A 13,721-nucleotide genomic window follows, 5' to 3' on the forward strand; every position below is an offset into this window, starting at 1 on the left:
ATGTTCATGTAACTGTATAACAGCTCAGACACCGCATAGTGCATTCGCATAGTGTTTGTAGTGGTTCTGCCACCGCGTAGAGTACTCATAGGGAGTACCGAGTACCCATGCGTACCACCGGAGAAGTCCATTAATTAAACGTAAATCAACATAACCAGTGTCGCTTACGATTATTTCGCGCCACCTCGTCCTCCACACGGCCGAACGGCCTCAGGGAAATTCAGGTTAGATTTCAAGCGGCATACCTGGCGGGACACACGGGGGGTAGAGTACCCACGACCAATCACCAACGGCCTAGTGTTCCACTAGCCTAGCGCACCCCCCCCCCCCCCCCCACACCACCCCCTGCCAGGACAACAGCACCACCGCGATGCCCGTAGCGCCCATCAGGAACTTCCCGGGCCTTCTACAGAGGCCAGTTGACGGCAAATGCAATGTAGTGATGGATAGAAATTTTTAGGCATTTTAAACTTTTAAAACAATTGAAAATTAAAATTTTATTAATACTTGTTGCAAAATAAAATCAATGTTCTGCGTTGTAAGAAAGTTATAAACACAAAATACATCTTTTTCCAAATATTTTACTTTACATATGACATTTATAATAATTTCATTTTACATTTCATCGAAAATGTCTGCTTTCGCTGTGTACAATACTGATAGGTTTATTCATCAAACATCCAACATTTTTTAGAACCAATCCTATAAACTGTCACGGTCCCAGCTCCGACAGATGGGTGGAGATGAGGTGGATGTCACTTGGTCGCTTTGCTGATGATTGGATGTTTGCTTGACTGGCGCCAGCTCTGTGGAAAGAGCAGCCTCTAACTCTGAGGCGGGAGTGGACCATCCAGCCCAATGAGGCTGACCGCGGACATCACTCGCGCGGAGAACTCTGCAGCAAAAACTTAGAGGACTACTAGTTGGTCCACATGGTGGGGGCCCGTATATGACAAGGCAAATAGGAAGCAAGCAGATTAAGTCGCAAAGGAATACATACAGTTCAGTGGCAATTTACTATAGCACAGGGCAGTATGAAGTGCTCCTACAAAACACACATATGATGCAAAAGAGAACAAACAGTAAAAAAGTGAAATAACAAACAGACATTTGCAATGGTGCGCCTCGCTACAGCGTCTGGCCTCGGCGGTAGCCTGGGCAGGACTGGCGACCAAAACGCAGGGATGCCACACCCGCACGTACAGAGCGGAAGTGACGTCACAAACACTGCTGCCACTTGCTGTGGACAAGGCTGGGCCCAGGCTTTAATTAAGAGGCAGGGAGGTACTATGTCAATAGAAAATAATAAGTGCATCTTAGGCCGAAGCATATATGCATTATCATGCAGGGGAATTGTAGCAAGCATTTTATGTTTATTGGAGATTGATCAGTCATGGCATCAATTGATGTCATTACTAATTGTCCTATACTAACTCAAAACTAGTAAAGTTGGCCCAGGTAAAACCTGCATAGACACAGGGAAAACTCTGGACACAGTCATGTGGGCCAGGACAAAAGAGTTGTTCCAGTAGAAAAGTTGGGCTGCACAGAAATGTTTCTACCATGCATAGGTCAGAGCTTGGACATTTTCATTTGCATTGCTTGAGTGTATGTTGTTAGTTTAATAACCACCCGGTTCCCAGCAGTACCTCTAACATATTTAGGAAGAGAGAAATTATTTATTATTAAAGATTTCTTAAATAACATTAACTTAACATATTACATTCCTATTTTGGTTTGGGATCGTACCTCCTTGGCCTTTATTTTAACCCCGAGTCCCAGCCATGTCTGTACTATCTACCGCTGTCGGGATGCGCCTTTGACAGCACAGCCAGTCCACCGCCCGTGTTGTGTAATATAAATATTGTGTTTTGGCAGTAATTAGCAAAATGGATGGCATATAAATTAAAGTATTTAATATTTGTGTTTCTCGGGTATGCAGAGGAAAGACTGGCAATTTTATATATATATATATATATATATATATATATATATGAATTGGTAGTATCGTTTAAACCACTTTCTGCTCCTTCGGAATGGAAGGGGTGCCTTTGTAGTCCATGCAGGCAATCCTGTCCAGGCCACCACTAAGTCCAGTCGCGGTTGGGAGGTGCTCCTTTGCCATCGTTCGTTTCTTGCCTATTTTCCTGTTATTCGTTACTAGTTTCTTGTGATCGTATTTTCGTCATTAGGGCTCAGACTGCCTCCCAGGACCCTTGTTCGACCATTAATACTGATTAACCCCGAATGTTATCCTGTCCCAGCAAGTGTCCACAGTGTGTCTATCCTAACTAAGGGCATATCCACTAACCTACAACATTAGGGTTAGTAAGGGTTCAGGCTAGGCTGCATAGCATTGTGCGCAGGTGATGTCCCTTGGTAAGCCACACAGGCTGAATGGTCCACGATATCCATCCGTATGGTAGGATGATATTTATGAGAGAGTTGGTGCGAGGTTGAACGAGCTTATAAAATAACTTACGCTATGCTTAGTAATTGACCACATTTTTAATTTATTGCACTGGATTGGTAGTGTGAATTTATTTCGTATTCCAAAATGCAACATGCCATCAGAAATACATCCGGAGCTGGAGGTGAAGCCTTTCTGTCGGGCCTTGTCCTTGAAGCATTAACACGACGGGAAGCCTACAACTCACATAGTTTCGGTTCCCTACCTCGTTCGTGCAACTTCGGATTTCTCTCAAATATTGAAATTAAAAAAATCGAAGGGTTAGGTTATGTTAGGTCAGTCACAATATGCTTGTTTTCATTGATTTAGCGGCTGAAGTGACGTTAATACCAAAACGCAAAACCGGAAATATTCGGAAATTCTTGCAGGGAACCGAAACTACGTGAGTTGTAGGCTTCCCTAACACGACAGACAGTGAGATTGAATAGAGACATACTTACACCTCGTGGTTCAGATTATTTTGAATTAGCATTTTAGTTCAGTTGTTAGCACAAGCTGCCCATAACACTGCCTTTTCATGGACCTTTTTTCCTCGCTAGTCCAAATGGCTAAATTCTAAATGTACTTATCTAAATGTTATTTATACTGTCATTAAATGTCAGTAGAAAACTAAATTAACGGATTCACTAAACTTAAGCGTTAATTAGCGTTTATAGTAAACTGACTTTACTGTATTTTAAATGATAACATTAGTTTATGCGCAAGTCAAGTTGTACAGCTAGGTTAAACTTCGATAGCACTCATTCCAACTTAAACGAGTAAAATTTTATTGTTAATAAATAGCTTAATATTCACGTACATTTTTCTATGGTTTCCAAACACTCTACGATAGTGACCATGTTGTTTGTGTGGTGATGATGTGACATGTTTATTTTGTTGACGTTTGGATTGTTTGGTTTCGGGTGAAATATAGGTTTTTATTTTTTATTTTCATATACTCTTATTGTTAGATTTCAGCTTCATCATTCTTCGACACTCTGGAAGACTTGCAGATAAGCGTATGTTAATTTCCGTCGTTAGTTTAGAACTAGAATACCAATGAATTTTGCTTTTTAATAACAACTGTAACCACGCATTTTGAGTATTAATAGTGTGATAAGACCCGTAAACACATTATTTTTACCGTAGCGTGATTGGTCCTCATTGGTTTTCATAAATATAGATAAAGATGATAAAGATATATAGGTCGTACCGGTTAGCTCTTTATATATATATATATATATATATAAAATTATTCCTTATTACGTATCCAGTTGTATTTTAACATAAAATTCAAATAAAGAATATATTTGGATGTTTTGTGATGCAAAGCTTTATAATGAACAAAATATAATTGATTTTGAAAATATCTGACGGAGGAACATTGTTCGCAGGGGCAATGAATATGTGTGACATTATCCAATTGTATTTTAACGTATAATTTTTTAATGAAGTACGTAAGCAGTTCAATGTGTTTGTGAATTCAAACTGTAATTTTTGTAATTGTACCGTTTGAAATGGTAATATTCTTACGTCGCGGCTTTTCTGTAAATTGAAATTAAAATTTCGAAAATATTTTTTTCGAACACTAAAGACGATCCTGTTTGTACAAACAGCATCTTTAAATTCGTATTGGTTTCTGAGAAATCACAATATATGCCATACATTACAATACCTGTGCATTTGACTCAGCTCCCGACAGTGTTTGCTTGTACGCAGATCAAGATAAACGTTCTTGTATACAGAGAATAACAGGATTGGCAAACCTAACATTCACAACAGTCGGTAAATATGTAGTTTAGCGGTATTTGCGAAAAAAAATGTTAAAAATCCGAAAATACTTTTATTATATGCTCTTTAACTTCCTCTTTTCATTAAACCCGGCGGAGATAAATTCCAAATACATCCACACGGGAAAGAAAACAATGGCAGTGCTGCAAAAAATGCACAGATATTGTAATGTAAGCTTATAATGTTGTTTTTCACGAACCAGTAGGAATTAAAAACCATCCTTTCAGGATAAATTTTGGGACATGTGTAGTGTGTGAAAACAATGTTTTCAGATTTTTTCTTTTCGTTCTAAAAAGCAGCGATATCCGAGTATTACCATTTTCAGAATTTTATTATTATTTTTTGTAAAGCTGCAACATAAAAATTTTACCGAATTTCCTGAATTTTATGAGGCACTGCAGATGATTTGTTTTGTATGTTGTTCCATGGCGATAAATTACTGTAGAATGCTGTATCAGTGTTGTTCCACAGCAATCGGTTACTGTAGAGTGCTCTATCAATGTTGTTACATGGCGATCAATTACTGTAGAGTGGTATATCACAGTTGTTCCACAGCGTCCAATTGTAGAATGCTGTGTAAATGTGTTCCACTGCAATTGATTACTGTAGAGTGCTGTATCAATGTTGTTCTGTGGCAATCTATTACTGTAGAGTGCTGTATGTATTGATATTGGGAATTGAGCTTGGCTTGAACTGGATTTTACATCTTGTAGCAATTTGATTTTGTGTCACTTTAATTGGTACACATAAGCTCTCCAAGGCCATTATCAAGGGTTGTTCACTTTTCTGGGAGACCTGCTAGCAATAAAGTCATAACCCATTCATCGGATACCTCAAACTCCATATCATGTAGTCATTGTGCTGTTGAAGTTACTTCATTCACATACGGATTTCCAATTATCCGAGCGAGTGAAGATTAGCCGACACAACAACCAGACTTTTGTAGTGAGGCCAGAGAATTTTCAAATAGTGTATGGATCTTGTTCCATGCTTGTTTTGAAGTTAGGTACATCGTTTGATGTGGTGGTTTAAATCCTCTGCCAGTAATGAAATTGTGGCTAATGCTGGGATCTTTCTCATTCTCTTCATCTGCCTTGACTTTTCCTTGACCAACATCCCGCTGGTCTTCTAAGCATACCAAGGCTTTTTTTGTGAAATTTCCAAGTTGCGTAGTTTTCGCAACTATGGTTTTTTCATTAAGGATAATGTGTTCGACACCGTGACTGTTTCCAGGTATAGACGTGATGATGCAAAATGTCAGTAACATCTGCAATCCCACATTTACTGAACTCGTTAATCCACACTGATCCACCTTGGCCCAAAACCTCTATTGGTTACATGCAGTTTAAATAATACTGCATTAGTCAATAAGTACTGGGTATATTTTACTACGGGTGATAACATATTAGTATCATGGCAACGGCAGCGACATACAGACTTGTGTAATCGGATTCCGGAATCACGAGTGAGAATACACTTCTCAAGTCAGTTGAAGTCAAACAATTTACAAACCAACACATTTTCTCTGTTCTATACAGTGAAAATGTTAAAATGTTTTTAATTTTTTGCATCCAGAATTGCGTACGTTAGAAAGAATTTCATACCTTACTAAGGTAGTCGTGAATAATTTTTTTGTTTTTTAACTTCAAACGCTATATTTAACCCTTTCTCTAATAAGTTATCATATAAAATTCTTTTTTCGGCTAAGGTTTTATATACTGTTAAGGAAGTAAGTTGGAACAAAATAGGTAGTGAGGAGTTTTTTTTACTTCAACCCTGTTGTTTTTCAATCCATTGCAGTAATAGTTTGTCTCATCAAAATTGTAAATAATCTGTAGGATTTTTACAATAAAAAGTTTCGAATTTGATGGATCACCTTTGTCCTTCGATCATTGTTTTTTATTTTTCACCTCTTGCAGTAATAGTTGGTCATATCAAAATTTTATTCAAATGTTTTAGTTAATATTCAGAAAGTTTAAAATAAACAACAGATTTAATAGTGAATACATTACATAAGTTAAGTTTTTTTATTATTTCAACCCCTGATTTTTAACCCCTTGGAGTTCGTTTTGTCAAAATTTGTTGTTGACAAAAGCTTTGGATAGTATTTAGAACTTTATAATAAATGTTACATATAAGATGGTGTGGCTACTAAGGAAGTTATTGTATATTTTTGTCCTCTAACCCATCTTTTTTTACGCCCCTTGCAGTTATGGTTGTCGTATATATTTTGACAAAAAAAAATTTGTATTACTCTAACAAGCTATAATTAATAACTTTATACTTACTGGAGTTATGGCAATTTTCTGTTTTTCATAAAACCTTCCCCATTTATACTCCTTTGTTCAGATTTTTCCCATTAGCGAATTCAACCAAGATTTGCCATTAGTATATTTTATGTATTGGTTTGGAAGATGTGATCTGAGAAAAATTACAGTAGATAAAATGTTCATAAAATCCTTCAGTGCTAAGAGGCAACCATAAAATGTTTATTACAACTGACGATAATTAAATATATGTGCAATGCATATGATACAGTGTTATGAAAATCTTTACACGGCTCAACTCCATGAATCAGTATTCTTCGGGCAAACAATTTAGCAGTTAGTAGAGAGCCTTAATACATACATACATACACATTAGCCTGAAAGAAGCAGTTGTAAATAAATGTGTCTTTATTGCATGCAAGTGAACAAGGCACTGCTATGATACACATAACCTCCTATGCTGTCAAAATACTGGACATTATTAATCTCTTAATTAGATTACTCTTTAGCAAAGTATAAAAAAATTTATATATAGCTTGCACAAACCAGTAAATAAGAAGCTATGGATGACCAAAAGACAATAGGCCCTGTATTAACATTCAAAATATTACGTGGGGGCTACAGTAAATAATATGCAAACATTTATAAATACACACTAAAATATGTGTTAAACATATTGTTACAATTTCAATAATCGTTGAGAGGGAAGAACTGGGTTCGTATAGGGATAGCCCAATTATTTTATTTTATTGCGCAGTTTTATTGACTGCTAATATTTACGACACTAATGAATAATCTTAACTTAAAATGCCTACTGATCAATGACTCGCACTCAGTATATCAAGTCCTCACACACCACACACCTCGCTGGGCCGCACCCCTCGCGCAACTCTCGCCGCAGCACTTCTCGTGGACCACCGTCGCCACCGTCGCACTTCCCTTTGCCGAGGATCCGCTTGACGTTTCGCTCGGGACTCCACCGCACCCCGCGGCACTCTCGCCACCCAAAAACTCTCTTCGCAGAGGAGGAGCTCACTCCAAACTCGCCGAGCAACTCCCGCGGAGGCCAGCGTCCAGGCTTATATAGACCCTGGCGCCCTTCTAGAAGTGACGAGCGCGGCTGGGGCCAGTCGCGTCATCCTGTGCCGACCCGACGCATCGGCAGCTCGCGCGATGGCCCGTGGGATTCCCGAAGGCTGTCCGGCGCCGAGGCAGGGCGTCGTGCGGGGATCGGAGAGGAGGAGGGGGGTAGCGACGACCCTTGCAATCCGGGCAGGCACGCATGGCATGTCTTACGTCAATGGATGGCGCATGACGTCAAGTGACAGTGCGGGGCTGCCAGCCAGCTCCGAACCCGGCATCGCGGTCTTGTCTCTCAACGTTCGTAACAATATATTACTAGACAACAATCTTTATAAAACAACAGGAACTACTGCTTAGCTAATTACTAGTTGTTACAAACCATTCAGCAGTATTGTCCTACAACGGAGCCCATGTATATGTTGGCATACATGAGTATTCAGTGTGCTGCTAGGCAAACACCTGTAGACAGTATCTTCATGTACGTTAATACTGTTAACGTAACAGACCATTAAACGCTAAATTATGTAAAGTAAAAAAAAAGTTCTGAAAGTCGCTTCATGATAATGGCTACAATAGGTAGTCTTTCTTTGAAATCTACTAAAAAAAAAACGCTGGGTAAAATAGTGTAAGTTGCAACTCATTGGATCTAAGTCAAGTGGGAAAAATTAACTAAATCGAGACTTAGTACCATTTTTCCTAAAGGTAGCATTTAAATATTTAAAGTGATTTTTTTACTAGTGAAGATTATAGAGCTGCAGGTTTTGGAAATTGAGGCGGATATTTACAAAAATGAAGGGTATGTTATATCAGGTACATTAGTAACGTTTAAATTACAATTTGAACAAAGATTTTACGTGTTATTAAAGTAGCTGACTTAATCTAATCAATATTTCACTTTTTGTTATTAGATTTTATTTCCTGGAAGCCTTTGACTCTGCAATTTTCACAGGCGACGAGTTCCGAGATATTTTCTCCTCTTTGTCATTCCACGCTATTCTAGTGTCTGAGACATGGCTAGTCCCATCCCTTGCAGATAGCCTTGTCTCTCTCCATGGATATGAGCTAATTAGAAATGACAGAACTTACAAACGTGGTGGAGGAGTGGCCATATTTGTACGTAATGACATTAAAACTAAAATTGTCTCAACCTCCCTACCCGAGAGTCTGCCTGGGCCCGAGTACCTGTTCCTGGAGGCTATTGTCAACAGCCAGAGAGTGTTGTTAGGAGTAGTTTACAAGCCCCCTAAAATTAACTATGGTGATGAACTTGAAACAGCTATTATGTCAGCTGTCTCGATGTATGAACATGTCATAATTTTGGGTGATTTTAACACTAATATTCTTAATGAAACGAGTCATACGCGCTATCTGAGAAATATGCTCGCTTCTTCTAACCTTAGCATCTGCCAACATTTGCCTACTCATCATACTGAAAAAACTAGCACGTGGATTGATTTAATCATAGCATCTAACTTAGAAAGAGTTCTGAACCATGGACAACTTGCAGCGCCTGGTCTCTCCCACCATGACCTCATTTTTGTAACATATTCCTTAAAAGTCCCCAAGTTCTCCCCCAGGATCGTAACTTACAGGAGCTTAAGAAACATCAATACTGACAAAGTTATAGATGAGGCTGCAAACGCTCCGTGGCATAACATTCTGTTATGCAGTACTATTGACGGAAAAGTTAACACTTTTAATGAGATAGTTACCTATATTTTTGACCAACATGCTCCTGTCGTTCGTAAGCGTATAACGCGCCCCCCCTCTCCGTGGATGACACCTGTCATCCGTAAATTAATGGCAAAACGAGACCATGCGTTTTGAATTTTCAAAACAGAAAGAAAACACAACTCGTCTCTTAAAGGTGAAATGTTTGAAATTTACAGAAAACTCAGGAACCAGTGTACTCAAGCTGTCAGAACAGCCAAACGAAAACATTTGTACGGTCTCTACGAGTTTCGTTCTGAGCCTAAGAAATTGTGGGCTAGTCTTAGAACAGCGGGTATTAACTCATCACAGAAAGATTCTGATCTTAAAAATCATAATTTAACAGCAAACCAGTTAAATTCATTTTTCGTTAGCCAGCATACAGATACGTCAATCCCGTCCACAACCAAATCGTCTGACACATTCGTACCTAACAACTCTGAGTATTCTGAAGATAAGTTTTTCTTCTCTCCTGTGTCATGTCTAGATGTCGCGAAAGCCTTGCGTCGCATCAAAAGTAATGCAATTGGTAACGACCAAATATCAATTAAAATGCTGGAAATTATTTTACCTTTTGTAGTCCCTGCATTAGAACATATTTTTAACGTATCCCTTACAATAGGTAAATACCCGACAGAGTGGAAGTATTCACACATAAAGCCCATACCAAAAATTAAGTCTCCTGAGACAGCTAAAGATTTTCGCCCTATAAGCATCTTGCCAACTGTCTCCAAAGCCTTTGAACATCTGGTGCACAAACAAACCTATGCTTACCTGTTACAGAGAAATTTTTTAGATACCTTCCAATCAGGATTTAGACCCGGCCACAGTACCACTACTGCCCTCATTAATGTTACTGATAGCATACGTCATGCTATTGATAGGCGTGAAATAACGATCCTAACGTTGCTTGACTTTAGTAAAGCATTTGATTCAGTAGATCACAATCTTATTGTACGAAAAATGTCAATTCAATATAATTTTTCTCATAGTGTTTGTACATGGTTCAATTCCTACCTAGGTGGTCGTTACCAACGTGTCGTTCTCAATACCGAAGTATCCATGTGGCTCCCAATAGTAGCAGGTGTCCCTCAGGGTTCAATTCTTGGGCCACTTTTATTTACTATATTCATAAATGATCTACCTAAATGCTTAAAACATTGCCAATACCACATGTATGCCGATGATGTGCAAATATATATTCACGCAAAAGCAACCAATATCAATCAGTCAATTTGTTCTGTCAATGATGATCTCGATTCTGTCTCTAAGTGGGCAAAAGTTAATAAACTCAGGCTGAATGCAAATAAAACCCAAGCAATATTAATTGGTTCTCCTCAAAAGCTCACTGAATTAATTCCTAACAAATACTGTAACTTAACGCTCCAAGGAGTTGATATTCAGTTCTCTAACGTCGTAAGAAATCTGGGAGTCCTGATAAACACAACCTTAACCTGGAGGGAGCAGATAATGCAAATTTGTAAGAAGGTACATTTTTCCCTTCACTGCTTACGACGGTTAAAAAATTTGCTTCCACTTAGTATTAAAACCATGCTTGTTCAAACATTAATTATGCCCCACTTTGATTACTGCGATGTCCTCTTTCCTGATCTAACTGATAAACTAGCTAAGCGACTACAGAAGCTCCAAAACTGCTGCGTAAGATACATTTTTAACCTTAAATTACGTGATCATCTAACCCAATACTACCAGCAGTTAAAATGGCTCACTCTCGCACAAAGACGCAAAATGCACATACTTATCCTTGCTTATAAGGTGCTGCAGCAGGTATCACCTCATTATATGTCAGCCGGTATTAATTACCTACATAGTTACCATAGCCATGACACGCGATCCACACGCAACCCAATGCTATCTATCCCAGTGCACTCATCCAAATGTCTGTCGGGATCTTTTGCAACCGTGAGTAGCAGGCTCTGGAATAAATTAGACCAAGCGACAAGGCAAACAAAAAATCTAGCATCCTTTAAGTACAGGCTGAAAAAACATCTTTGTAACAACTGCTTACCATGACCACTTCACTGCTACCCTACTGCTTGATTCTGTGTGTGAATGTGCGAGTGACTGGTTTTAATGTAGTAGCACCTAATGTTTTTTTTCTTTTTTTTTTCGGTTTTGATACTTTTTGCTGTATGTTTAATTATTTTCCTTTTTATGTATGTCTATGCTTAGTATTTAATTACTTTATAATTAGTTATGGTTGAATATTTTGTAATAGTTAATATTTGAACATTAAGTTAAAATTTTAATTTGTTCTCTTAATATTTAGTCTATATCATGCTTAGTTTTTAATATTCAAATCTTTGATGTAATTGCAGAAAAGTGGTTAAGTGTAAGAGAAGGCGTAACGCCTTAACTTCGCCACCAATAAAGACGATAAACAAACAAACAAACGTATTTCAATGCCCCATTTAGCAAACAACTTAGCATTGTTTTTACATGCTGGTGCTATGTATTTATTTAGTATATTTATCTCACTTGGTTCTAATAAGCAGCAACTTTCAGTGTTTACCAACTTCTGCACTTGAGAGTGCAGGCTAGAGCAGTTGCTGGAATTGGCTAATAGTTAATATACGAGAAAGTATTATGTTATCTGTTTTTAGTCAGTTTGCTCCTGTAATTCGTTACTTCCAAAGAGTGGAAGTAATAAGTCAGTATATCACATCCTGTATGTTGTAGATACATAACCTTGGTTCTAAAAATGGGGGTTTCCTAGGCCAGGTATCCAGGTACCATATCCTTAATTTAACTTGACGTGAAGGAGCTCGGTGTGTTTCCAGTATGGTTAGATAAGTGAAGAGCTCATTCCCGTCTTTATATAATAATTTTAAAAATGCAGCAAGTCTCATGGGCCTATTCATCAAAACAACAAAGTATTCTTCAAATAAAAATAATAATACCTGCAGACGGCAATGTCAATTACAACTAAGCTTGCATGGGTTAAATAGTTGAATGAGGATAATATATCACAAACGTAAACCATAGAAGTTCAAAAAAAATTTTACTCCGAACCATTTTGTGCTTGTAAATTAAGGAGTTGTGACTGAAGGTAAAACTCATCTTCATCCACTCTTGCCAAGATACCTCACTGATCGCGGCCATCAAAGATTCTTCAGGGGTTTGAGATTAGCGACTGTGAACACTTCTTATAGCTTATGGGAACTTCTGTTCCAGAGGCGAAGGGTGGTTTCAAAGTCGAGGAACAAACATTTAAAGTTTCATAAATGTTCACAGCAGTAAATTTTAAGATAAATAACTTTATTTTTTTCTATTATCGTCATTCATAATTTAAATAACAGTAAATGTGAATTTGCAAAGTGAAATTTTTAATTCAAATGTAGAACTACTTATATATATATATATATACTATATATATATATACATACATATATATACACACACACACACACACACACACACAAATATGTCAATTACACAACGCTACAGTAAGATATTGTGTGTAACAACTAATTAAGCCCCTCATCAATCTACATGACCTTCTCATTGTTGCACATTAAATAAGGTTCACAAAATAAACTTAATGTTTGTTCTCAACATGTCCTAAGTCATTCATGAGAACTGTAAAATCTTACTTAATGTATTGTGAAATCCCTGATTTTTATTTTAGCATTAATAAACGTATGCATAATGCCAGGAGTAGGTGTTACACTTAAAATTAAAGAGTTTTTGTCTTCAAATGTCTTGTTACAACCCAAACCTCCCAGCTAGCTCAAAATTGGTCTGAATTGCACATACATGAAAACAACACTTTAAGAATTTGTTGGGTTTGAAAATATGGTTCAAATTTCGTAAAAACCTTTCCTCGAATTGACTTACTGTGAAAATGAAGTCTCTTGAGAACAAATGCTGATTGTTTCTGCTTTTTATTATCCTTTACTGGAAATTCACATAAGCACCAAGGCTGCCATATTTTGATCATAACACTGTTCCAAATAATTCACAACACATACGAAAACAAAGGTTTGTTGCTTCCAGAAAGAAAATTTATTTGAAAATGGTACCGAAAAGTCTGATGAAAAGATCATTTATTGCTGCCAATAAATCCCATGATTTCCTCCCACGAACTCAAGGTACAAACCAAATACTTACATGCTTGGACGATGACAAAACGACTCCTGTTTGCCTCGTTTGGGCTTAACACCAACTACTGCAATCAACTTATTGTAGATGAAATGCCAATAATGTTTATTAATCGGCAATGCCAGGACCGCAGCCACGAAATTTACTTTTCCACACCAAGAAGACTTATTTCTTAATACAATATCAGAGAGAATTTTTTTTTAATTGTATTAGATGAAAGTAATCTTCAAAGAGCAGAGAAAAGCCCAAAGGAAATATTGTAATTTAGAAGTCGATTTGCTTGTTTTTCAGAATTAACT

The 13,721-nt window shown here is 37.6% G+C and overlaps 1 protein-coding gene across 29 annotated transcripts in view; it reads left to right on the top strand.

Annotated features, from left to right (window-relative positions):
- The first annotated feature begins 3,295 nt into the window (after positions 1-3,295).
- The window catches only part of LOC134532555 (protein polybromo-1), a 100,503-nt gene continuing 90,077 nt past the window's right edge, over positions 3,296-13,721 (top strand). For 28 of the 29 annotated variants that reach the window (XM_063369174.1, XM_063369217.1, XM_063369156.1 and 25 more), the window contains exon 1: positions 3,296-3,468. The gene's annotated coding sequence lies outside the window, so the exon portion shown is untranslated. The remainder of the gene's footprint in view (positions 3,469-13,721) is intronic. The other variant, XM_063369310.1, reaches the window with a different exon arrangement.

The sequence above is a fragment of the Bacillus rossius genome, chromosome 1 (assembly GCF_032445375.1).
Source record: "Bacillus rossius redtenbacheri isolate Brsri chromosome 1, Brsri_v3, whole genome shotgun sequence".
NCBI classification, from domain to species: Eukaryota; Metazoa; Arthropoda; class Insecta; order Phasmatodea; family Bacillidae; genus Bacillus; species Bacillus rossius.